Source organism: Fukomys damarensis, unplaced genomic scaffold (assembly GCF_012274545.1).
Source record: "Fukomys damarensis isolate Sample0158 unplaced genomic scaffold, DMR_v1.0_HiC HiC_scaffold_5, whole genome shotgun sequence".
Lineage (NCBI taxonomy): Eukaryota > Metazoa > Chordata > Mammalia > Rodentia > Bathyergidae > Fukomys > Fukomys damarensis.
The window spans coordinates 71,735,137-71,762,662 of record NW_022900917.1 but is presented as its reverse complement, the minus strand read 5'-3'; the positions used below and the strand labels follow the sequence as shown (position 1 = coordinate 71,762,662).

At 40.0% G+C, this 27,526-nt stretch overlaps 1 long non-coding RNA gene across 1 annotated transcript; it reads right to left on the bottom strand.

Moving 5' to 3' along the window:
* Nucleotides 1-5,565: 5,565 nt before the first annotated feature.
* On the bottom strand, nt 5,566-27,072 carry LOC104875385. Its single transcript, XR_784039.2, has 3 exons — nt 26,897-27,072; nt 6,643-6,822; nt 5,566-6,064 (listed from the first exon to the last, which is right to left on the bottom strand). It is a non-coding gene; the product is annotated as an uncharacterized LOC104875385 (long non-coding RNA).
* Between the last annotated feature and the right edge of the window lie 454 nt (nt 27,073-27,526).

Sequence of the window (27,526 nt, the reverse complement as noted above, 5' to 3'; positions counted from 1 at the left end):
GCAAGAGTCTTTAAAGAATCCTTTAGGAAACTGGGCTATACATGTTAGAGATACAGAAAGGTCCTAACTTGTGTCACCTACTTGTGTCACGTTTGTCTTCTGTTTTAACCCTCTCATCTACCTACAGGACATGTTTACCAAGAAACACAATGTCCTGTGTTCTCATAGGATCTCAGAGCCTGGCATGTAATGATGCAAATTTATAAAGGGTTTGTCATAGTGCCCCAAATTTACTGTACATGGTTAGTGCTCGCTGCCTCTGCGTATGTTGCTCATTTAGTTCAGGTTGCAGTGCACATTCTTTTTCACCCTTTAATAAGCAGGCAGAACCCAAAATGGGCAATCAAAGTTCTGCTTATGAGGAAATGTAAACTAGTCTTTAAAACCTTTCCTGTGCCCTCCCTGCCTCCGTACCCAAGTCCTCACCTTCGTGTCTAGACAGTTGGCCACCGCACCATGTGCCCTGTTGTAGCATTTTGTTATTGAACTATTGTTGCCCATTCCCAAAGAGTGGGAACTCTTTGAGGGAAAAGAGATTGCCTTTTGCCTTTTCCCTGCTTCTAGATGCACTACCTGTGCTCTTTGAGCATATACCTCAGAAGTACATACACATATAATCATCACGTATGCCACTCATATGAAATATGCTTATATAATCACAGCATCACCACATTACAGAATTCATATAGAGTTATAATTCATCATGGATGTGATTGTTTATATGTGACTCAGTGTTACATATATTTATGTAAATACTCATCTATAACCATAGAAAAAAGCAAACAAAACAAAAGAACTAAAACGTATCTGCAAAGGGACAGAACACTGAGTGCACTAGAAATATGTAGGGTCAATTCCTGGCAGTTTCCAAGGCTACATGAGCTGACTTTTCTGCCCAGTGAGGATAGAGGAGGAGCTGGGAGAAGCACAAGCTTCAGAACAGGGTTCTTCTACTCATTTGGCTTTGCAAGGAGCCTCAAATCAAGGTGGATAGTGTTGGTGTCTTAGGGTGTGTCATGGATCTCCCTTCCCTGATATTCACCAATTCACAGTAAAAACAGTAGGGGACCATCATGGTGTCCTCACATGTAGAGTGCTTGCAGAAAAGATTTTTTGTGTCCTACTAAAGTCTCTTCTTCACCTTTCTTTCCACTAGAAATTTAAACTTGAAGACAGGCTATGAAGGGAAAGGGTGCCCAAGGCCAGTGTCTTGTGGGCGACATGGTGGGCCTGGCCCTCCTCAGAGCCTGTCCCTCACCGGGCAGAGAGAGGAGCTGCTGACAGTGGACTGAGCTCCCAGATCACTAGCAAGGCAAAAAAAAAATTATTTTTTTGTTTTGGTCTTTACAGCTAACTCCATATTGAAAGTAGGATTATTTTAGTTATATGGAAAGTAAAATAAGACATGTCTTCAAACATCAAGTCTGACCTTAGACTGTGGAATGGAGATGTTCTCTCTTCAACTGGAAGAGTGGTAAGAAGCTAGATTCACCAAACTTCTGTATGCTTTGGGAGGATCAATATTTTATTGTGATTATTAATTTCTCCTAATTTTTAAAAAAATATACATTATTTTGAAAACATGCATGTGCACTTATTCTCTTCATTGACTGTATATTTTATTTAAATTTCAACTTATTTTAAAAGGGAATGGAAGAGTTGTTTATAATGTCTATAGCAGCATAATATTTACAACAAATGAATGAATAAAGCAAAGGGAAATGAAATAGAAGTGATAAATTCTGAAACCAGATGTATGATTCATGCACAGAATAGATGTTGATGGCTTCAAACATTTACAAAAAAAAAATAGTTGTCTCTGAGTCTGAGTTTCTCAGCAGTCAATATAAAGAGGAACCAGGATAAGTATGAAAATCAGACACTTTATTAGCTAAAAAAAAAAAAGCCATTGTCCAGAAGAACCACAGCTGTTCTTGATATGGAAATTTGAGAATGATGTCTCCCAGAGAAGTCTCCTGACTTCCTACCAGAGTCAGGTTTCTACAGGAAAACCTCCACACTAAGTAGAAGAAAACACACTTACTCTTTCTTCCAATATTTCATTAAGACCAGGAAATAGTGGGCTGCCAAAAGAATATTTTAGCTGGGCCCAATGGCACATGTCTGTAATACCAGCAGTCTGGGAGGCTGAGGCAGGAGCATGACAAGTTTGAGCCCAGCCTGAGATACAGCAACTTAGTGAAACACTAACCCAAAATAAAAAAATAAAGATGAGCTAGGAATATATCTCAGTGGGAAACCTCAATGACCAATATAAGAAAAAAGAAGAGGGATTTTTTTTTCCCCCTCAAGTAGTTTACTGTGACAGGGCCTGGTTCTTTGAAGGGTCAATTTAGGTGCTGGGGATGTTGCTCGATGGTTGTGTGTTTTTCTACCATACATGAAGCCCTGAGTTCAATCCCCAGCACCACACACAAAAATAAATTAATAGAACATGTTGAGTCAAAAAGAGTTTAAAAAATGGAAAAAAAAAGTTTATTTATATGACTGGCATCACAGGCCAATTTCATTTAGCTTTTTTAAAAAATAAAGGGGACAACAGGTCCTCTTTTACTTATTCAATAATACATTAGGAAAATAGTTATGAGCTTCCTTTTCTGTGGTTGAAAACATTTCACAAATAAATTATTTCTTCTGACCTCACTCTTTCTCAGATTCAAATATCATGAGAATCCTAGGACAATGACCAAATTTGGAAACAATAATTTTACAGTATCTAAGATAAGATCATTGGAATGGATGACCCTGTAAAGTTTATGTAATTCATACTTTCTATGAAGTTGAATTGAAAAAAAAAATGTTGCACAAAATTGAATAAGAAGAGCAGGAACTGTGTTTTGAGACTGAAATTGAATGTGGTTCCCTTAGACAGTTTCATGGCTTACACAGCACAGACAGAGCACAATGACATATCTGATCCCACTGGCCAGCCTGCTCGAGTGTCAGCATCAGTCATCTGTGCTAGTTTTCACATTATTTTGCCTCAGAAGTTAACACTGTTTTCAACATGACAGCCAGTAGAAGAGTATGAGCTTTTGGTATCAGAGAGAACTTTAATCACTTCTCATATAACAGCTGTGTGACCTTTAGCAATTTGCTTAATCTCTATCTATGACAATATTTGTTTCTTAAGAAGATGAAATAACATCATCAAAGATCTAAACATTAAAACTGAAACAATCTCCTGGAAGATAAAATCGGTAAAACTCTTAGACACAGGCATAACCAAGGACTTTGAAATGAACCCCAATGGCAAAAGAAATAACAAGAAAAACGAACAAATGGAATTGTATCAAATTTAAAAACTTCTGCACAGCAAAAGAAATAACCAACATAGACTTTATGAACAAATCCTCAGCAGCACAAGAACTTGCACAAAGAATCAACAACAGGGATCTCATTGTATTAAAAAGTTTTTGCAGTGCAAAAGAAATTACCAACAGAGCTAGGAGACAACCTACATTGTGGGGGAAAAAAATTTACCAGCTACTCCCCAGGCAAAGCACTATTATCTAGAATATATAAAGAACTAATAAAAGACCCCCCAAATACAAAGACCCAATTAAAAATGTGCATCTGAAGTGAACAGACATTTCTTAGACAAACAAGTAAAAGCAGCAAATAAATATATGGAAAAAAATGTTCAACATCACTGGTCATTCAAGAGATGCAGATAAAAACAACACAGATTCCACCTCACCCCAGAAAGAATGGCTGCTATCAAGAAATCAACCAATAACAAATGCTGGTGGTGCTGTGGCGAGAAAAGAACGCTTCTACATTGTTGGTGGGAGTACAGACTGGTGCAACCACTATGGAAACCAATATGGAGGTGCCTCTAAGAATTAGGATTAAAGGTCCCATTTGACCCAGCTATTCCTCTGCTGGATAGAAGATCATACCACAGTAATATATGCACACCCATGTTTATAGTGGCACAGTTTGTAATAGCTAAAATTTGGAAACAACCCAAATGCCCAACAACTGGAGACTGGATAAAGAAGATTTTTTTTATATAAAAAGGAGTACTACTCAGCCATAAAGAGAGAGAATCTAGAGACATTTATAGCTAAATGGATGCACACTGAGGCTATACTCTTAAGTGAAATCAATATGGACATGAGTGAATACTGAATAGTTTCTCTGGTGTGAAAAATTAAAAGTTTAAATAAGGTTCAAATGGTATAATTGAGAGTGTGAAATAGGAAGAAAATGGCTAAAGAGGAAGTGGGAAAGGGAGGGGAAAGGAAATAAGGGAAAAGAAAAAATGAGAAAAAAGGAAAAAATGGAAACAAAGTCTTTGTAAATAGGGAAGGGTTAAGGGGATGAAGGGAGGGCAGGGGTATGGGGAAAAAATAAGAACCAAGATCTGTCATATAAAGATACAAGATCCCAATGATAAATTAACTGTATTGTTTGCTTTAAATGTACCAATAAACTTAATGGGGGACAAAAAGAAATAACCAACAGAGTGAAGAGACAATGTACAGAATAGGAAAAATTTTTCCCAGCTATTCTTCAGACGGAGGACTAGTATTGAGAATATATAAAGACTACAGAAAGTTAGACCTCCCACAGTAAAAGAACCAACCAAAAATGTGCAACCAAACCCATAAAGACTTCTTAGAAGAAGTACAAATGGCCAATAAACACATGGAAAAATGTCAGTATCTCTGACCATTAGGCAAATGAAAATTCAAACAACACTGAGATTCCCTCTTACTCTAGAAAGAATGGCTGTCATCAAGAAATTAAACAACAACAAATTCTGATGAGGCTGTGTGGGAGAAAGGAACCTTTCTATGTTGTTCGTGGGAATGTAAACTAGTACAACCACTAGGGAAATCACTATGGAGGTTTCTCAAAAACTAAAACTAGAAGTTCCAGTTGATCCAACTATCTCCCTTCTAGAGTAAAGACATCATATTCATTGATACATGCATACCCATTTTACCAGCTACTCCTTAGACAAAGGACTATTATGTACATAGCAGCACAATTCACAGAAGCTAAATCTTGGAAGTGGCCTATATGTCCATCAACAGATGAGTTGATAAATATGATGCTGTATTTATAAATAATGAAGTACTATTCAGCCATAAAGAGAGGAAGCAGAGTCTTGTAAGCACATGGATGCACCCTGGGATCGTAGTGTTAAGTGGAACAAATCAGACACATAATTTAAATTATCATGCAATTTCTCTTATATGAGAACCTAAGATATAAATAAAGAACACAATAAAAGATAAATAACAGGAACATAAATCTTCTGCAAAGTGGAAGGGGATAAGAGATGGGGTGGGTGGAGTTAAGGGAGAGGAAATAGATAGAAAAAAGAATTGAAGTATTATGCACATGTACTAACTCCCCACAAGGATTATTACTATTATGTACTCCAAACGTACACTAATAGAAAATGAAAAAAGCCTAAGAGCTGCAGTACCTAGTGGTTTAAATAAAGGACATTCTCAGTGAGTATTTGTTTCCTTCTTCTTATAGAAGTTTCACCCTTATAAATACCAAACTCATATACATTGAAGAGCTTCTTTGCTAAACACATTATCCAAAGTTATATGAAGCTAGAAAATTATAAAGATAGGAATTACCTATAAACAAAGAGAAACTCTGTGCTTTTTCATAGCAAAGATACTTCACTTTAGCTTCTGGAAGTGTAGTTCACGTTCCTTCTTGGAAATGTTTCCTGAGTAGGAAATATGCCATAGAGACATTTTGACCCGAGTAATATCATTTTCAGCAGAACAAAGATGTTTATGTGCTGTGCAGTGTTTCGGCATTTGATGCTGGGAGCAAAGTTTAAGGGGCTGGAATACACATGAAAATCCTAACTTCATTTAGCAGATTCTCCTTTGAAAAGGAAAACTCAATACGCTCTTGAATTTCATGCCAGTGCAGGTAGTTAAGATGGCATCCTTGAATGGAACACATTTAAAATCTGCTCCCCAGAGTGGAAAAACAGGGCTTGAAGCTCCTGTTTTCCCTCTTGCGTCTTCTCTTTTGTCTTCTTCATAGATTAAAATGTTTGCTGATGAAAAAAAAAAACAAAATAAAATTCAAGAAGATTCTTGCTAAAAATAAGATAAATTTACAGCAAAATTTGAGACAAAATGTTCTAAGAATAAAAATCAACCTCATTACAAATCAGACTCTTAAAGCACTTTCTTTTATTAAAAGCAATGAAATTAGTATTGTAAAAAAAAATTATAGCAGCCAGTTCTTTCTTGCTGTGATGAAGCTCGTGTCTTGCTTATATCATTGAAAAGTGTACAATTTTTAGGCAAGCAGTAGTCAATGGATATTAAGAGCCAAAAAATCATTCATGCCCTTTGACCCAATAATTTTGAATTTAGGAATCAACTTTACTTATTATTTGAGAGAGTGCTAGCTGTGTACCTCAGTAAGGCATTTGATCTTCAAAGATTAACAAAGCAAAATCTCTGTTTAAGAAAGTTTACAGTTTCCTGAGGGAATTTACTTTAAAAAACAATTTAGCAGAACTAAATGGCATAGATAAGAGATTTTCACTATAGTACTGCAAAAGCGAAAAATATTATGCTGAGCAAATATCCAGCAACAGGAGGCTAATTAAATCTATCAGCTCACTGGAGAGAATATAAAAGTATAAAGCGTGGTAATTGGAGACACTGGGGACCGGTTGCTGGAAGGCGTAGACCTCTCTGGTGCTGTTCCTAGGCTCTGTTTCTCCACAGCTACAAAGTACACAGCTTCGCCCCATGGCACCCTTTCGCCATGATGCTTTTGCCTTGCCACAAGTCCTGAAACCTGGGAAACAAGAAAGTGAAAAATCTTTACTCTAAAGTCATTTATTCCATACATTTTGTCACAGGGTGAAAGCTAACACAGCCCCCTGTAGATTAGATGTCAAAGGCAAAAGTTACAAAGACTAAGCTCTTACTACCCTGCATTACCTTTCTTGTTTGCTTGTTTGTTTGTTTGTTTTTTGAGACAGGATCTCACTATGTACTTGAGACTGACCTGGAACTCAAAACTATGTAGCCCAGGCTGGTCTCGAACTCACAGCGATCCTCCTGTTCAGCCTCCCAAGAGCTGGGATTACAGTTGTGCCCCACCACGCCCTGCATATACCCTGTGTTACCTTTCATTGGGGGGTATAAACTCATCTTTTCTTTCTACCATGTAAGGAGTGCCTTTAAAGACAGAAATATGGCATTATCTTTCATTTGGTCTGTGTTTTTAATATAATCTCTGTCACACACACACACATTTCCTTTAGATGTTTCCTAAAGAAAATAGATAAAAGGTAAGAGGAAAAGAAGGAATGAAGTAAGGAAAGAAAAGAGATGGGGGGGAAGGAAATGAAAAAAGAAGACAGGGAGGAGGGAGCAAGAATGAAAAGAATGAAAAGGCCAGCTAGGAAGAGAGACAAATGTGGTGCCCTCCTGGGTATGGCGTACAGAGGAGAAGTGGTGTCAGAGGACGGTGCCGCTGAAGGACCTGGAAATGTTGCTTTGCTCTCAGACCGCACAGATGCTGCAAGCTGGGTGGTCAGTATCACACTGTCGGGAAAGCTTCAGAGATAAGTGACCTACACCCCTAACGTTCCTCAATAGCTGGTCAGGGAAATCCATGAAATTGTTTTTTATGTGTGCGCAGATCCACCAGTGAGAGTGTATCACTGGAAAAACTTGTCAGAGTATAAAACAGATCCCTTTTCTTATTTCCAGAAACCCAGGCTGAAGTCCTCTTATCTTCACCCAGGGGGATTAAGATAGCAGAAGTCGACTCTCTCATTTTTCTGTCCTGACTGGGGGACCTGGTAGCAGCTGTTGTGCCCGCTCCGCTGGCTTCCCTGAACCTCACGCTCTACAGCAGACTGGGATAAGTTATCTTGGTGCCTTTACCTCCATGCAGTTGTGACAGGAGCACAGAGCTGTCAGCTGCAGTGCCCCCTTCCTATCCTCACCACCACTTGACATGTTTCTGATTTGTCTTCAAGAAATGCAATGGCAACCTAACCTGCACAAGATGAGGGAAGGACAGATGTAGGCCCAGTCTCCCTAAACCTCAATTAGCTGTGGTAAACCCAGCTAGGCTCACAGAAAAAAATTCCTTGGTTTCACTTTTGCCACTTTTCCCAAGGACATAACAGCTGTCAATCAAGCAGCTGCAGTTGCCCCATAGTAAATCACAGCCAGTACAACTGGAGCTATGATGGAGCCCTGAACCCACTTGGACCAATCATAGACCTGTGACTGGACTAATCAGCATGCCTGAATTGGAGCCAATCATGAGCCTACACTTGGACCTATCACAGGCCTGCAGCTGCTATATAAGCACACTCCTAACACACTTGCTGGTTTGGTCTAGGAGAGCTCCCTACAGTGTAATGCGCTTGGTGTGCTATAGCAAAACTCTATTAAAATAAAGACTCTAATAAAATAGATTTGGGAGGCCCTGTAAGCCTTCTCCTGACTCAAAGTTCCTATAAATATACTCAAGACTATTGTCCTGAGTAGTGCGGACAGAGTGGTTGTCTAAAAATGAAAACAACAAAACCAAACAATAACAACAACAACAAACAATAAACCCTTGGGGCTGCCATTCCTGAAGAACTTCATCGACTAGCAGCCAATGAAGATCATCAGCAGAGACTAACACCAGGCAGAGATGACGTACAGCATCGGGCAGAGTGGTGCTGGGCTCCAGTGGCCTGCAGTGGGATTCAACATTATCCAGTGTCATCTGGTGACCTCAAGTCTGCTCGCTGAGGAACCATATTTTGCCAACTCATACTTTTCATCCAAATCAAGCCAAGGAAGTGTTAACTGATGGACAATAGAGTGACTGCACCCTTTATTCTCAAATCCCTTTCAACATCTTACATACATTCTCCACTCGATTCAAGCCTTCTCATGGCTGGCTCAAAACTTTCCTGTCATCTAGCAGTGCTCCCCTTCCTCTCCTCAACACCAACAAAGCTTCAGGGCCTTCCATTACCTCCTGAACTCCTGACCATATTTAAAAGCCAGCTGAGCATGATGGTGCACATCGGTAATCTCAGCATTGAGGCTGAAACAGGAGAATTGCAAGTTTAAGTTCAGTAGGGGCACTGTAGTGAGCTCTCAAAATATAAAATAAGAAAAGGGCTGAGGACAAAACTCAGTGCAAAAGCCCTGGGTTCAAGAAAGGGAGAGAAGGAGAAGGACAAAAAGAGGAAGAGAAGAAAAGAATGCTCATCTTCCATAATCTGTCATGTGGAGAGGAACAGAGTGCCAGCCCCAGGGTCTCCTCACCCTTGGATGTCTAGTGAATTCCTACAGCTTCATCACCACCACACTCAGCCCGCATTTTCACTGCACAGCCTTCTTTAATCTCCCAGCAAGTGATTTCCCTTTCGTCTCCAGAGTATTCACAGAGCGTTGCTCAATACATACATATGCTTGTGAATAAATAAGTGGAAAGATGAGTGGATGAGGAAATAAAGCAAGGGAGGTCACTCCTGAGATCAGAAATGCAGCCACTTTTGGGGAAGTGAAGAAGCACTTTATTAAAAGTCTTAATGAGAATATAAACACTGCAAATCCAATTCTTTATTTCATATACGTATTTTTTATTTAGATGGAGCATGCACTAGAATAAAAACAAATTTTGAATGGAACTAACTGCTCAGGAATGCATGAAACTGGAACACATCCACGTTGGAAATTCTGATGTCACAATGCATCTGCAGTGGAGTCCAGCTCCCCACCACTCCTGCTCTTCTCACACTTGCATCATTGCATTGAAACAATTATTTTAAAAATTTTGACAGCTCGTACTTATGTTGAAGAAAGCATTGCCATCTTTTGACCCATTGTTACACAGCTTCTTTGTGTGTAGATTTATAAATACGGTTCATGTGAACGATGGCTTGAGGAGCCTGCATCAGAGACTTCATGCCATGTTTGTGTGGCCTTGGGCAGACCATTTTTCCTCTTCATAACTGAATGTCCTCTCCTGTAAAATGGGCAACACAGTACTACTTGCCTAATAAGTTGTTTTCCTCCCTCCCTTTCTCCCTCTTCTTAATTTTAGAGAAACATGTATGGAGTCCTGCATTCGGTCTTTCTATGTAGCAGCCTTTTTATCCCGACAGTCTGATGAGCTCAAAGCCAGAAACACCCAGCCACTCCTCAGCTGATGTACATGTTCATTTTCATCGATTCTTCCTCATCTAAACTAGGTATGGCTGAGAGAGGGACCTCGAGGTTCTCTAGTTCATCTTCACAGTGAGACAAAGAAATGGGACAAGTGGTCTCCAAGGGTCAGACCACAGGCCGGGGTCTGCACCGGCTGATGTTGGTCCAGCTCTGTTTCCAATACACACTTTTCTTGGCCTAACTGTGTTAGGATAGTTAACTGCCAAATTGAGTAAGAAATGAAACACCCAGCTCAGGTGAATCAGCATAGTTCTGGTGTGGCTGCAGGGATTTAGGAAGACAGAGAAACCACCCAGAGTGACAGTGGCGCCAACAATAGGCTTGTAGCCTGGTGGAATTAAAAGGAAAACAAACAAGGAAGGCTCACTACTGTTTCCTTGGAAGATCTCCAGTCTTCACCTTTCCCTTGGACATCGACTCCTGGCTTCCTGCACAGACCCTCCAGCCTCCCGATCAGACTCACATGGGATGTTACAGTGAGCTCTAGGCCTTTGATGTCAAACTGGATCCTTCCGGTCTCCAGCGCACAGGCTGGAGGCTTTGCACTCTTCCCACTTGACTCTGTGGGTGGTCATTGAAAGCCTACCTTGTGAGTCCTCATATATCTTACATTAAATCTGTTTCTCCAGCAGGCGCTGACTGGTACTGGTATAAAGACACAGGACAGCTTGGGAAGAGTCTTACTGAGAAATGTGTATGCAGCTGGTATAAAATACACATAGAGAAAAAAGAAGACATTTTTATTATGACCTTTTGAAAATATGGAAGTAGATAATTCAGTACTTTGGGTGAATGCTGTCTCTTCTTTTGCTGAGTCAATATGTACATTTTATGTTTGTTTTCTTTTGGTATAGCAAAACAACTGAGACAGAGCATTTTATGAAAAAAAGAGAGATTTATTTAACCCACAGTTTTGGAGGTTGAAATTCCAGAATCTGATGATGTCCTGCCTACTATATCACACTGCTGTGTGAGAATTGAAGAGGGAAATGGCCTCCTGGAGAAGAGGCCACACACACCAACCCATCCTAGTGAGAACCACCCTCCTCCAGGGGCCACCTTCAGTCCCTTCTGAGGCGAAGGCTTCCTAGTCAGTTACCTTCCATCCACCTCTTCAAGGTTCCTCCTCCTGTCAGCCTCACCACACCGGGAACCAAGCTCTCAGCAGATGCTTCTCTGTCAGACAAACTTAGACTATCTAAACCACAGCACTCCAACCCTGGTCCCTGACTTGCATATCTGTGTCATAAAGCTAAATGCATCCATTCCATGCCAATTGTTTCAAAGTCCTAGCTCAAAAGCCCAAGTTCAAAGCCTCAATGAGGCTTAAACCAATCTCTTTCCATCCGTGAGCCTGTAGTTTTTAAAATACCTCATGCGCTTCTAAAATACAATGTGGAACAAGTAGAGGGGAGACACTCCCAACTCCAAAGGGGATAAATGGAGAAGCAGGAAGGGTCTACTGGCTCCCCGCAAGATTGAAACCAAGCAGCACAGAACTTAAACCCTAAGTCTCCAAGTCAGGCATCCTGTGCATCCTGAGGCTGGTGTGAACCCCAAATGCTGTCAGCCTCCCTCTCCCCATGGCTTCACTGCCTGCAGCACACACGGCTGCTCTTGCAGGTTGCACACGGATACTTGTGTCTTCCCCGAGGTGGAACTGGAGAGGTGTCAGTGGCTCCAGCTTTCAGGGGTCTTGGAAGCAGGTGTTGCACTCCTAATGGCCCCACGAAGCATTCTGCTGGGGAATACTTGAAAAGTGATGGTACCATGTGGACCATGCCTAGGCTTGCCACTTCCTCATTTTGGAGCAATGGAAGGGCAATGGAGTGTTTTCCTGGGGTGCACGGAGCCGAACCGTGAGAGTCCTACCTAGGCAGTGAGCCTTGGGGATTTCCTGAAGCCATTCTGCTTTCTAAGACCTTTGAGTATGTGACAGGAAAGGTGGCCTTACAGAATTTTGAGATGCCCTTGAGGCCTTTTTCCTTTTGTCCTGATCATTGTCACCTAGCTTTCTTTTGTCTGTGCTTTTTGCCCAGGCTGTGAAATTTCCAAATTATTCTGCTCTGCTTCCTTTCGCTTTCAAATCACATTGAAAGCTGTCCAGAGTACTTGTGTGATGCCTTCTACATTTTGTTCAGAAATTTCTTTGCCAAATAAGCTAGTCCATCATTCTTAAATATGGCCTTCTATAAAGCCCTAGCTTATAGACACAGTTTCACCAAGCTCTGTACCACTTCATGACAAGTATGGCACTTTCTCCTGTTTCCAGTAAGACATTCCTCATGTCCAGCTGAGTTCTCATCAGCATGGAGCTATTATGTCTCCTTCTTAGTCCCTGATCTTAGTGCCCAATCAGTGTTACCCAAAACACTCCATTTCTAGAGATGCAAGCTATTTCCAGCTTGTTTCTCCAAATTCTTCCAACCTTTACCCATTATTCAGTTCCAAAGCCACTTGTCAATTTTCAGATATTGTTATGGCAACAACTCACTCTGTAGTACCAGTTTTCTACCTTAGTCCATCTTCTGTTGTTACAACAATATCCCTGAGGCTGGCTACTTTATAGAGAAAAGAAGTTCATCTTCTTCATAGTTTTGGAGGTGGAAGCCCAATATCACCCCCGCTTGTTCAGCCTTTGGTGAGGCCCCTTAGATTTTTTACATCATAGTGAGGAATATAATAGAAATATGACCACATTCAGAAGGCACCAAGTGTAGGGAGTGGTCTCACTTTATAACAACCTGCTGTAGTGAGGACTAAATCACGGAGATGAGCACTAATCCCTTCTGGGTGGTTGCCTCCACTATCCTCACTAGGCTGAACTCTGAAAGTTCCACCACCTTTCAGTGACACCACTTTAGAGACCAAGATTCCAACACTTGCATCTTTGAGGAACACATTCCACTATGTCTAGATCACAGCTACAGTCTTAAATGTATCTCTGAAATTGCCCACAACTGTTAATATGCTTTCTGTAGATCTCAAAACTAAAATTGGCTCTTTGGGCTGAGAGGATTAATTTGCTACAGAAACTTGAATTGCATCTTCAAGAAATTCCTGTCTTAAAAGTTACAACTTCAAATACTCTCACGTTATTTCATTTTTGTTTCTTGTTTCTAATTTCACAGCAATTGGGGGAATATGGATAATAAGAGCTTCTGATTTCAAGGCTTGCATTTACTCATTGCTGCCAAGGTTCTTTTAGCCTACATTTCTTCATTCAGATGGAGTTAACATTGCAAATAAGGGGAATGAGTATCTTTTTGCTAAGAACAACAGCAACAAAAAACAAAAACAAAAGCAAAAACCAACAGCCTGTTTCAGCAGTGTGAAGTTTATCACAAGCGACAGTAAAGAAATGTGACTACCTCCAGCCAGTGGGTAAATCTTGTCACTCGATATGTTCTGGGGACAATGGCTTTTACCAAGTAGAAATGTCACACCTGCTTGGATAATTTTTCACAGTCTCCATAATCCATGAATCATGTTACTGCTGAATTACTTTTAGGGGAAATAACTTGAGAAACAGCATATGTTTTGAAAGTTGTTAAAAAGGAAACTATTGACATAAATATGTACAGAAGAAGATGAACAGATGGAAATTTTCACGGTGAGTTTTCCTCCAGAGTACATGGAAAAGGAATGTCAAACCACAAAGACTCTTTTCCTGAGCATCAGAGAGTGACAGCAGACGTCTTAAAAAGACTTTTAATGGAATCATATCTGGAAATGGTTGAATCATAAAATAAGGTGTGGCATCCAATTCTTTCTTTGAAATGCTTTGGAAACCACAGATTTTTCTATTAGAAAATGCATAAAACTTTTAGTCTCTTTCAAGGTGAAGTGAAGCTATTTTGTAAGTCACTTCTTCTTTACTGGCTGGTTAAAGATGAGCTCTCTCCTCTTTTACCTCCTCACCCATACAGATCCTTCTCTCTCTTTAGGCTTTGAGTTCCAGGATTGCCTCTCTAATTTTCTGCACTGGCATCTGCTCCTTTTGACTTCACTGATTCCTGCAACATGAAGTAGTTGATACTTGTAACGCATGATTTTACACTTGTTTCACAAACTGTTTTGCATTATACTTGAACCATATCCTCGAAGACTATCAGGCCCCTAAAGAGATGAAATCCTGCTCTCAGTGATCTCAGATTATTTTGGATCTTCTGAGGAGGCTTTAAAAATACAGCTCAGCATTTGGGCAGGCTAAGGCAGTAAGGTCGCAAGTTTGAATCCAGCTTGGAGAATTTAGTGAATTACCAAAATTTTTAAAAATCCTTTATAAAGACTGGGGTTGTACCTCAGTGAAAAGGCCCTGGGCTCTATCCCTAGCGCTGCAAAATAAAACAAAAGCAAAACTGACAATAATCAGAATACAGTTGACAGAAGTCATTCTGACCTCTTTAATCAATGGTAAAGACTTCTCGTGTAAAATTGAAACAAACTGCATTTTTGAGCCCTCACTGCCTATCAGACATATTGTTTTAAAATTTATATTATGCAGTTCTACTAACCACGTTAGCACATCATTTGGCAGCTAAAGAAATTGAGGTTCATATATGAGTACTTGCCCAAGAGAAAACTGTTGTGAAAGCCAAAGTTTATCTGGCAGTAGAAATACCAACATACCAGATGTGATTTAAAAATATGAGGAAAGTTTAATCTTTTAAAAAAGTGTATTGTAGTAAAAGACATTTAGAATTTAGAAATCAATCCCTCTCAAAATACCTGCCTCACATAGCCTGTCCTTCTTGCCACTTTCAGAAGCACGCCTGCAAGTCCTCTTTCATGAGTGTCTTATGTTGCACACTTGTGGCTGCCTCGATGTCCTGAACTGATTACTTTTTGTAGTCACTTAGACTTCAGGAAGAGCCAGAAGTCACACTGCACCAAGTCTGGTGGGTAGTGTGGATGAAGACACACTGTAATATTATTACAAGCCTGCCTTTCTATTAAACGGCACTAAGCAGCAACCTTTTTTATCACACCTCATAAAGACACTCACAAAAGAAAACCGCTTCAGAAAGTGGCAAGGATGATAGACTAAGGGTGTTCAACCCAGAGGGAGTGTCTTAAGGGAGATTAATGGCAACATGTCTTTTAAATGTGAATATTCACTGTATGCTCCAGTCATCCCTTGTATATTGGAAACAACAGAATTAGCCACTAAAAGTATTTCCTTTGTATTAGAGATAATCTCCACATAGGTCAAAGAGATTCACAGTAGGAAATCTTTTCTGGCCTTTCTTGCAAGTGGAGGTAAAGTCCTGTTTTTGAGTGAGTCTCCCTACTTGCCTCTGGGCTTCCTCAGCGAGTACAGATTACCAAAGTGAAGAGAGATGGTGTAGAAGTCAGTTCCTTTGGATTTGTGGTACACTGATCCCTCTTCTAGCTCTTAGGAAACATAAAGTTATGAAAATGAAAAGTGGCTGCTTTTTAATAGCAGATTGGTAACCAGAACAGATTTCAGAAATTTTTAAGGGTATGATGTTTATATTTCTTGAATCTATCTATTATTTTCTCTAACCTTTCTCTTCACAGTGACAAACTCAGAACAAGTAACGTGTCTGACTTATCCAAGGAACTTCCCTGTGGAGTGACAAGTGTTTAGAGAAAACATATATGATAATAGATGATAGACTCGAGGCCTTGTGACAGATTTCGGCTGCTGGTGTTGAGTGCTCAGGTGGGAAGAAGCAGTTCAGTAACGTACAAGATTAAATTCCACTTATACTCTAGTACTACCTCTTACAGTGAAGTGCAAGTCCTGATAGGAATGGGCAATGGGTGGCTAAGAAAAGGAGGTGGAAACTAAGCTAGGTTTAAGGAAATATGCAGACCTTTAACAGCAAGAACTATGTCAAAAGATGTTTAATACAGGTTGAAGTCGCGAATAAAGATGAAGCGATGAGGAGATGGAAACATATCGATATTTTCAGGGAAGTCTAAGTCACCAGAGATGTCAGAAGACAGAGCTTGATATCTAGTCAAGGTGTAATTTAGTCTGGGGAATGTGAGACGCACTTCAAGATACAAACTTTGAATTCTATCTCAGTGTCAATGATATTTTTCTCAGTTGAAACTTGATTTGATGCAAACAGAGCTTTAAAAAAATTGATCCTTTGGAATATAGTAGTTTTTCAGCTATTGATGTTTGTATTCAGATAATTCCCTTTTTGTGACATTTTTCCCATGCTTAAGACTTTTAGTGGTAGCCTCATGTCTGTTAGTCAGGTCCCAGCAGCAGCTGTGACAAAATAGGGCCAGTGGTGGACAGCATCGCCCTTAGCTGGGAGACACTGCCTTAAAGTCTATTTTCACTATCACTATGAAATTGTTTCCTTATCTAGGTTATTGATAGCAGAATGAGGTGAGAAGACCTGTCTGCTCTTCAGCTCCACCCTAAAATGCATTTACCCCCTGCCTTTAAACTGCCCACAACCTCCATCATCATCTTCTCTATGAAAACGGAATTTAAGCTTCAACCATCTGGTTCTTCCTTGAATTTCATAATTTAAGTGACTCCCATGCCTGTGTGTACATGAAATAAATTTTAAACTCTTTCTGCTAGTAATGTGTCTCTTGTCAGTTTATTCAGTAGATCCAATTATCAGACCTTTCAAGGGAAGATTTGAACCCTCTTTTACTGCCCTGACTCCCTTGCTCCCTCTCTCGTAAGAGTCACAGCCTTATGCTACCCTGTGGTTAGCAAAGCAGCCCTGTGTTCCTGTAATCTCTGCTATCTCTTCAAGCACCAGAGTTAATTTTTCACAGCCCCCGATTATATCCCCAATTTTTCATTATCCTCACCTGGGTTATTTGAATGAAACCATCTGCTTTACCATGAGTGGCACTGGTTGGGCACAAAACTGGCAGTTTTCTCTACATTTATGTGAAACACACATGCACAGCTTCCATGGGGCCTGGGTGGGTGCAGTGCAAAAGAACCAGAAGTCCCAAGGGCTCTATGACCATTGTGTCATAAACATACTGAGTCCTTCCAGAAACTCTATGCAGTGGGTCAAACCATTGTCCTTGTTTCGTCCAGAAGAGAAACTGAGGCATGGGGCAGTTAAATAGCTTTTTCACACTTAAAAAGCTGGCAATAAACACTACTCAAATTCAAGCCCAGGCAGTGGCAGCTGATGCCGGAAGTTTGGTGCATCCTAACCATTGCACACAGCTTCTCCTCACGGAGAGAAGGACTGTGGTCTCGTTAGGATTTCCCTACTGAAACCGTGACTCTGGCCATTTCCTAGACCTGTAATAGCTTCCATTGGATTAACTGTTAAGTTACTGGGACAGGCACATGTTGCTTAATGGCAGTGATATCTTCTGAGAAATACATCCTGGGTGACAGTTGTTGTTATGTGAGTGCTATAGACTCATTAACCACACATAACACATAACATTTACTTATACAAATTGAGAAGGCCATGGTGTCACTAGGCAATATAATCTCCTGGGCTTTCGGTTGTATCTGCGATCCATCTTTGTCTTATGCAGCATGTGACTATACCTAGTTAAGTGCTTCTTATATGTTGTAAAGAAAGTAGAACCCATAAGTGCTAAGTATGATGCTGAGCTATGAAAATAACACCCATAAAGCCAGGCATGGTGACACACATAACCCCAGAACTCTTGGAGACTGAGGCAGGAGGATCGATAATTAGAGACCAGCCTGGGCAACTCAGCCACTTAGTGAGACTCTGCCTCAAAATAACAATTTAAAAAGGGGCTGCAGATGTAGCTCAGTCCTAAGGTCCTGGGTTCAATCGCTAGTATTGCAAAAGGAAGAAAAAAAAACTAATCATTTATTTTTACAGCTTCAACTTTGCTAAAAATGTCATTTTAGGTAGACAGGAAGGACAATGAGGAATCATGCTTGAAAAACACTCTTCCTTCATGTCTTTTATGTTCCCTGCATAGAAAACCCATTCTGCACATTTCTGAAGCCAGCTCTGATGCTACATATTGTGTATAATGCGCAAGTCACCTCATGATATAGATGCTGGGAAGGAATCCTTCAGTTCTGCTTTGTGGTCTATTTGTGCTCCTGAGCAGAATCACTTTCTCTTGTGGTTTTGGATTTATATACACATTACAGCCACAGGCACTCAGGCATGTATTTTTAGATCTCTATCTGAAAATGGAGCATCCAAATTTTTAAAAATAAACTTGTGCTGCTCTAAAGCTGGAATCAATGAGCAGGGGAAAACACTGCCTGCCCTGCCTTCCCCTTGTCTCCCCTGCTAACAACCAGGTCTTGTGCTCTCAGCTCTGGCATCAGCTGGTCCTTTCGTTTCTTACCCTCCACTGTGCTGTGCAGATCTCAACAACTCAAGTGTGGGATTTGCTGTTAAGTGTGACTTTCCGACTCCTCCTGGAGACTTGGCTGCTCACAAACATTCCTGAAAACATTTAGCATGGGTATGCAAATTTCAAGGAGGCCCTCAAATGAAATGAGGCTTCTCCCAGAAGACCCTCTCCGGGGTAGGAGCTTGCCAAGTGCTCCTTGCAGAGGAGTGGAGCCAGCAAACACAATAAACGGCTATGAGGGACCCCTCACAGAATGGGCAGGACAGAGCTCTGTTCTCCATTTACCCCAAAGTAACCCTAACAATGGGAAAAATGGCTGACTAGTGCTTCTGGGCCAACTTAGTATTGAACCTTCATAATAATAATATGGGCAGGTCCCCATGGGGATAACATAGGGTGAGGTGTGGCAGTTCAGGGTGGGAGACGGGTATTTTTAGCATCAGCAGGATCTGTTCCTCACTCTCCACCCTCAATTGTAAAGCCTCCTTTCAGTTCTTGGGAAATGCTCGATCTGATAAGAATGAGGACAAACAGCAGAGAAAAGGCCCTGGGTTTCCTGAGGAAAGATCTTGCTGGAGATCAGCTCTAGGAATGACAAGAGGAGGGTCACAAAGAAGAGAGAGAAAGAGAGAGGAAATACCTTGTTAGGCCAAAAGAAGCCAAAGTGAGCCGCAAGGCACAACTCTTCCATTTGCCATCTAGGAGGATTTAGAAAGGTGTGGGGTCTTAGGAGAGGAAGGAATGAGCATTTGGTGATCCCAGTAATATTAAAGAAAAAAGGTTCTTTTCATTCAGTACCTGGAGGAAAGCCTTATAGCTGATAAGAAGAAAAGATACTGGTAAACCTGTGCAGGCATTAATGGCGCTGCCAGAGACAAAGACATGATGTTTTCCACTTTACATTCAGACAAGAGCAAACTCTGAGATTTGGTTTGTGCTTGTAGAATGAAGCAGTCCATAACTTCCTCACTACTGGTACTGTTTTGCTTCTAGAAAACATCAAAGTGTGTGCTTCTGTTGCTCCATCCCTTTTCCAAAATGAAAAAAATAAATTTAGAAAATCAAGGGAGCAGATTGCCAGGCATTCCAGAGAAGAGATCTGGCAACTAATCCTATTTCAAAAGCATCTTATCACAAACAATTGTTTCCCTGGAGTGGTACCCGTGGTCCTCACATGCGCCGAGATAGGAGGACCTCCAAATTTGCTTTCAAACTCGCCAGGGACGGAAACTCAGACTCCAGGTCGGCAGTGTTCTGCACAATTTACTCAACCTCTCTGAGCCTCCATTGTTGTCACCTCTAAGATGGGAAGCTGACCGTCTTTTGAGGAAGCTTGGCTTAAAAATTAAACACAGTATATACACCCAGCACGGCACAAACAATCAGGACCTATTATTTTTGTTATTAGCCAAGACTCACAAACATAAACTCCGCTATTACTTTGTTAAGAAGATTTAAGTAAAAGTTTATGAAACATCTGAGAAAATTAATTGGGGGCAGTCTTGAGCATTGTTTTTTTTTTTTTTTTTTAACTTCAGAAGAGAAAATGTTATTTAATCCGTATCGTTTAAATAGTATTTCTGGCTGTTTCCTTTGAAGCGGGGAAATTGGAAGAGGTTCTCCTTGCATGCATATTTCATGCACACTTGCCGCATCTATGATTTCCCAACAAGCTGCTCACACAGAAGAGCTCCTGATGGAAAGCTAGAGCGATGTCATCGAGTTGGCAGTGCCCGGATGTGAACTCCGGCTCCCACATTGCTGTTGGATCTACACAGCCACCAGTGTGCTCGAGGGAAGGGAGGCTGTCTCCGGAGCAGTGTGCTTTGATTTTTCTTTTGAGAAATCCCTGGGAGGGTGTAATCTGATTTCCAGAAAGAGAAAGGAGTGTGTGGGGCCAGAAATAGTTTATTCGAAGGGATTCCTAAGGAACTCCTTGAAAGCATTTCTGATATTTCAGAACAGAGCAGGAGAGAATGTAGCAAATGTGTTCCATTCCTTTTATGTGGAAAAAACAGTCCCTCTGAGGTCTCAAGAGCTCCAGGCCCGGACCTCTGCTCAGACTTGCTATTCAATCCGCATTCTTCTGTGGCATCGCTGAACAGATTAGCTCTGAAGGAGTTTCCAGCTTCTCTGATGATTTAGATAATTTTAAACAAGGATTTCAGGATGGAATGGATGAAAGGAAGCCAGCTATTTGGGTATGGTCTCTCCTTGAGGAAAATCTGTTTGTTTTTCTTCGCTTAAAACCAACAATGAGAAAAAAAAAAACTTTATTCACAAAGCTGTATTGGGATAACTTAAATTCCATCCTTTGTAGCTAGGTACAATGCCCTTCATTAGCACCGATCTTGCTATAGAAAGAACCTTCTTCGTTATTTGGAATTCAAGATCCAGTCTATTAAGAACTAATCCCTGTAATCTTGTAGGAATTGCCACCCTGGGCCACTTCTGAGAAGGCTGCCTTTTGTTGCTGGAGGGGTCAAACGGTGGTCCCAGGACTGATTTCTTGCTGAAAATGCTTTGGTTTGGCAGAATGTTGGAAAGGTGTTTGTACTGGAATGCCTTTGGCCAGGGGTAAGCATTGTCACTGTCTGCCTAGACCCTCGATCTCCCTAATAAAATTACCAATGGCTTTGCTGGAATGATGTTGAGATTCCTGTCCAGTACCCAAAGACATTTGAATTTGAGTTCTGGGGGCTAGAAGAGATACCTGACAAAATGTTGAGAAGGTATGAATTCTTCTTCAAAGTGCCTCAGATCCTGAGGGTGATCCATATGAACTTGTGGGCACCCTATACCTCAAACCTGACAGTGCTTTCAAAGTTGATGGACCACTCTTCTACTCTGTGTCTTTGCTTTAGGATCCAGGCTCAATGCACACAATTTGATGTAGCTGGGCTAACAACACAGAGAAAAGAGGACATGAACTCATATCTCTTGCAACTTTGGCTTTGCAGCAGCATATGCTATTCTACTTGTGTGCCACTGGCCAAAGTAAATCATATGCACTAGACTGACTTTCTCAAAGAAAGCCAATATTACCCTCCCCAAAGGAGAAGCAGTTAGTATTTTACAATATTTTACAATATGTAAATAAAGTCATCAGTCAAAAAATGTATAAACTTACTGTAAGTTAAGTGGAGTGGTAAGTAGAGAATACAGACTTACCCCCAATTAGAAAATGAAAGAGGTGTGAGAAAATTGTGAAGAATATAAAAATTGCATTGGTGATGGATGACCAATTCTCTTCTACCTTTACCTAGTGACAGAATCTCCCTTTCCCTCTGGGAACTATTTCTCTCCATCATTTGTAGTTCTGGTGGACCTTTGACTTTAGATGTTCTTTTTCTGTTGGATGTTGTCATTATTTTTAAGGGATGAAGGAAATAATTAGTTTTAATGGCCGAGATTTTTTAAAGCTCCACTACAAAGGTCATTGTGGGTGGAAGTGTATCTTCCCTCCCCAAATTCATACACTGAAGTCAAACCACCAGTACCTAAAGGATGTAAATTTATTTGGAAATAAGGATGATGTAAATATTATCAGTTAAAGTGAGAACATACTGCATTAAGATGATCCCTAATCCACTATGACATAAAAGGGGGAAATTTGGGCACAGACACACTTGTACGGGAGTGCTCTATGTGCAGATAAAGATAGACAGTAAGGTGATCCAGCAGAAGCCATGACATGCCAACATTTGACCAGAAGCTAGAGAAGTCAGAGAGGCATAGAATAGACTCCCTTTCAGTTCTCAGAAGAAACAAATCCTGCCATCCACTTGATCTTGGACTTCCAGACTTCAGATCCATAAGACGATGAATTTGTGCAGGTTAAGCCATCCAGTTTGTGTGCTTTTTATTTTGTTTTGTTTTGTTTTTTGCCTATAGCAGCTCTGATAATTAATCAACAGTTAATCTTGGCTGCCAATTTAAGATTTGTGATTAGTAAAGCACAGTGGGTATGCTGAGATGGACTGTGGGGGTGTGACCTTTCGGACCACATCTGGTCCCTCAGCCCTTGTTCTCTGTCCCTTTCCTGGTCTCTGTCCCTTGGTTGCCCTGAGGTGAGGGGCTTTACCCCGCCATGACCTTCCACCATGTTTAGTTCTGCATGGAGCCAACCAGCGATAGTCTGGAATTTCTAAAATTGTGAGCCAAAATAAGTAGGTCCTTCTCTCAGAGATATTTGGTTACAATGATAAAAAGCTGACCAATCAAACAGCATTCAGGTATGAATACAATCATTAGGTGAATATACAAGAGAAAAAAAGATACTCAATGGATCCAGCTGTTGATGCCGGTAATAGGCAAACAATAATAAAAGATCCATTAATCGTCTCTGAAGAAAGAAAGAATATGGGGACTGGTGTGAATGAAGTGGCTTTTAGGAAAAAGAACATGAACAAACTAACATAGGTCAATATGTTAAACTCTGTCATAAAAAACAGGGACATTCTGAGGGCTTCCCTATTCCTATACATAGCAAGACCCAGAGGTTTTCTAAACCAACTGATAATAAATACTTTAAAAAAATCTATTCTCTGCCCTGAAACTCTTTTTAAATTCAAAGATAGTTTAGTGTATCTGATGAAAACTAAGAGCTCTGGCCCCAGAATATCTGAATTAAATCTGCTTTCACAGTATTTTTTTTTAATTGAGTGAGTTAAGTTACTAAAACATTCTGTCACTAAGAATCCTTATCAATTAAAAGAAAAAGCGCAGACACAATACTTGACCGTGATTCTTTGCTTGACCAAATTTGTTGCCAGGAGGGCCCACTACAAAAATTACAAGGGTATTCATATCAGAGGAAAATGATCCTAGCAATAAATGTGGAATTTCAGACAAAAATGGAAAACATTAAAAGGTGTGAATGCATGAACAACTGTAAAATAGTAAGCAATCTTTAAATTCACAAAAATAACTTCGCACCAATGATATAATGCACGGTGGCAGTAGGAAAGTGTGATGGTGTGGGTAGGAAATGCTCCCAAAGCTTGGTGGGGCAGGCTCGGTCCCCAGGGCACCAGTGCTCAGCAGTGGAGCCTCAGGAGGTGAAGATCGCGAGGGCTCTGACCTCATCATTGGGTTTGTGCATTTGTGATTCATAGGTACGTGAACTGTTGGGAACAAGTGACACTCTGGGAAGTGGGACTGGGCCACTGGGGAGCCTGCTCTCAAAGGACACATTCATTCTGGGCCGCCGCCCCTCCTTTCTCTGTCTGCTTCCCATCTGCTGTGAGGTGGGCAGCTTTCTTCCAGCATGTGCTTACCGCGTGATCCTCTGCTCGCCCAGAAACAAAAGCCTCATGACCTTGGCCTGAAGCTTCTGAAATCATGTGCTAACCTAAGTCTTTCCTCTTCTAAGCTGATTTTCTCAAGTATTTTGCTACAGGTACAGAAAGTTGACTAACGCAGAGGAAGTAAAAGGATTGTTCTTATAAGGGTCCTGCATGGTCCAAGAAATCAAAAAATGTTAATTTAAGATAAATTCTAACCATTAAGAACATGTAATAAAAGCACCACTAAAAATAATGTAAGGGATGTACATAAAGAGTGGACAGAGGAAAATAAATACTTGCATTTCTCAATTAATCTAACAGAAACAAGGAAAAGAAGAGCCGGGGAAATGAGTTTGGTCAAATGGAAAGAAAGTACAAAAATGGCAAAAAAATGTATTGCCATGCTGGTCACATACAATAGGCCATGCCTATAATCTCAACACAAGGAGGTTGAGGCAGAAGGATTGCTATGAATTCAAGGCCAGCCTGAACTGCATAACAGGACTGTCTCTAGAAACAAATGAACAAACAAACAAACAAAAACTGCAATCTTAGAACCATCCATGTCAGAGTTACATTCAATGCAAACTGTCTGATCACTCAATAGGAAAGCAGTTTCAGCCAGAGAAAATTAAATTCGCTAAACCCAAGTATGTAGTATTTAAGAGAAAACACTTCTTGGCCTCTCAAAATACAAAGTAAATATACAATGATAGAAACAACTAATAATAATAAATTTTATAGTATATGAACCAAATCAAAACTCTTCTAAGTATATTAATATGAGAAAAGTTAGCATTGAAGAAATATTTAAAGAAAGAAGTTATCTTTCTCATAGATAAAGAATAATAATAAGGGTAATAGTAAGAAATCATAATAAGCTGAAATGCATATGAACATAAAACAGAGAATAGGAAATATATACAAAATGACAATTTTTCTTATTTGTTGCTAAATATTATTTTAAAAACAGGCTAAATATCAGTTCAGGGACAAAAAATGTACTTCAAAACCCACTAATGTGAACTAATTGAGAATTATAGAAACTACACTAAAATCAAAACATGAAAAACAATATTTTAAAATGTATTTGGAAAATGTATTCAAGGAGACATTATACTGAGCAGTAAAGCATATTTATATAAACCTCAAAGGGCTCAGTTCATAAAGAATATATTTTCTGATTGCAATAGGATTAAACAAGGAAAATAAAAATATAAATACAATGTCCCCATATCTTAAAGAACATTGCATTGTAAAGAAATTAAATAATAACAATATGAATAAAATATTCAAATAAGCAAGCCAAAGTGAGGAGGGGGACTTCTGGCTCAAATTATTCTTGTACTATTTTCTTATGAGCATTTAAAAGACCAGTAACACCAATATTACACGAACCTACACAAACAGAATAGGAATATGTCTGTTTACTTTTATGAAGATGGTGTAACTCTGATACCAAAAGCCGAAAATGATATTACAAAAAGTTACATTTGTATATTACTCATAAACATATAAGCACAATCCTAAACAAAGTGTTCACAAGTTAAATTTAGAGACATAGTGAAGACTATTAGCCAAGTGAGACTTCTCCTGTAATGAGGTCATCTTGGACAGTGTTTATGAGAAACTAATTTCTGCCACATTAATCTGCTCAGTTTGTGACAATTTGTGACTCCAACTCTAAGAAACCCGCAGACTCCTACCTTATACCTTACACAGAATTTAATTTGGGATGTGTTGTAGACTTAGACGTGAAAGGTCAAAATGTAAATTTTCTAGAATGGGCTCTGCACATAGGAGCATTGTCTTCATGTCATGGTTGGTTAAACTGGACTTTATCACATTATAAAATAAAAATTAACTTCATTAACTTGATTATATTAAAAAAAACCTCCTAAAATTTTTAAGATCAACAGACAACTGTATTGGCAAAATTTAACCAAATACAGACTTCTAAAAAGAGAATATCTAAATATCCAACAATTGTATAAAATGGTGCTCAATATCATTCATACCTGAATCTAAAAATTTTGCATTAAAATTGAAATGATGTTACTTTTTTTAGATCATATAAGGTCACATATGTCTCAGGTTTATTTTAAGATGTAAATGAAAGAGTATTTTCGAAACACTGAGCACAATGTCTAACAGTGTAACTGACCAATAAGTAAGGCTCCAAGGACTGTGTCAAACTATCAAACTTGTTGCATAATGATTTATGAGAAATTGTGAAAATTCAGGATAGAATATTTTTTAAAAAATACAGTAGAGAGGGGATTTAGGTCATTGGAACCATGCCTGACTCTCAAGCATGAGGTCCTGAGTTCAATCCTCGATACCCTCCCCAAACAAAACCAACAAACAAAAAATATAGTAAAGGGAAGGGATACAATTATTCTCACTGAAATCCCCCCACACGCTGGGAATCCAGGGAGATTGCAGGGTAAAAAAGGGTAAGAGAAGGGTGTGAAAGTGATCAAAGTATGTTACATACATTTATTATCCATGAAACCTATGAATCTATATATCCAATAAGAAAAGGAACAACAACAAAAAGATCTAACAGCAAAGACGGTTTTGAACTATTTCTGAGTTGTTGTAGCATTAAACTGTGAAATGTCATGCAAAGCCACATTCCAACTGGAACTGGGAAAAACTCAAACAAGGATGGCTGAATAAGAGCACTGATTTCCAAAGATACCCCCGACCCCCGTGACCACTAAGAGTTTCTTCCCCTCTCGCCTCGTTCTCATTATTTGTTCCTGGAGGCAAAACAAAACAAAACAAAATACACATAAAGAGTAGAAGGTTTTTGTCTTTTGTTTTGTTTAGCTTTTTGTAACTTAATGTGGGGAATCACTGCAATGGTTCCTGCTATACAAAATGCTTTGTAGCATGGCTTTCCAGCCTCAGCCTTAGCCACTGCCTCTCTCCTACCTCATACTGTGATAACAATGAACTGGAAACTGAAAGCATATTCCTGATCTTGTCTGTCTCCTGTCTTACTTGTATCTACATGTGCTCTTCCTTCCCCCCAAATACTCTTCCCGCCCAAGTACTTACCCCCAAGCTTCTTTAACTTCTGGGAAGCTTTACAGTCTCAGTTATCAGGTCATTTTCTCCCCCTCAACTCTGGGGATCCCCTCCAAGTTAACATAGATCCTATCAGAGGCATAAAAAGAATATGTTGGTGACATCTCTTCATGTTCTAGCTCCCTCGCTAGCCATTGTGTCTAATATTTTGGACTTCAGGTCATTTACGATGTGCAAAATATCTGACAGCCCACGTCTTCCCCTGCTATTATTTGGTGACTGATTAAGAAGCATTCATGCAGGCTTATAATCTCAGTACTTGGAATGCTGAGCCTTTCCAGACAAGGCTTGGCACTGACTGACACTGTGCCTCAAAACAAAAAAATTAAAAATGGGCTCAGGGTATAGTTAAGTGTGAAGGTTCTTGGTGCAGTGTAAAGGTCATGGGTTCAATCCCCAGGACACCCCCCCACACACACACACACATAGGACTGAGAAGTGGGTCCATTTCTGATGTAGAAAGGTCCTTCTGACCTCTAGGGGGTGCTGGCTTGGGCAGCACATGTACTTAAATTGGCCTCTAATGGGCCACAGACCATACATAGGAAATAACCCAGTACACAAATATTCTGAAAGTCAGAAACTACTCCATTTACTGAG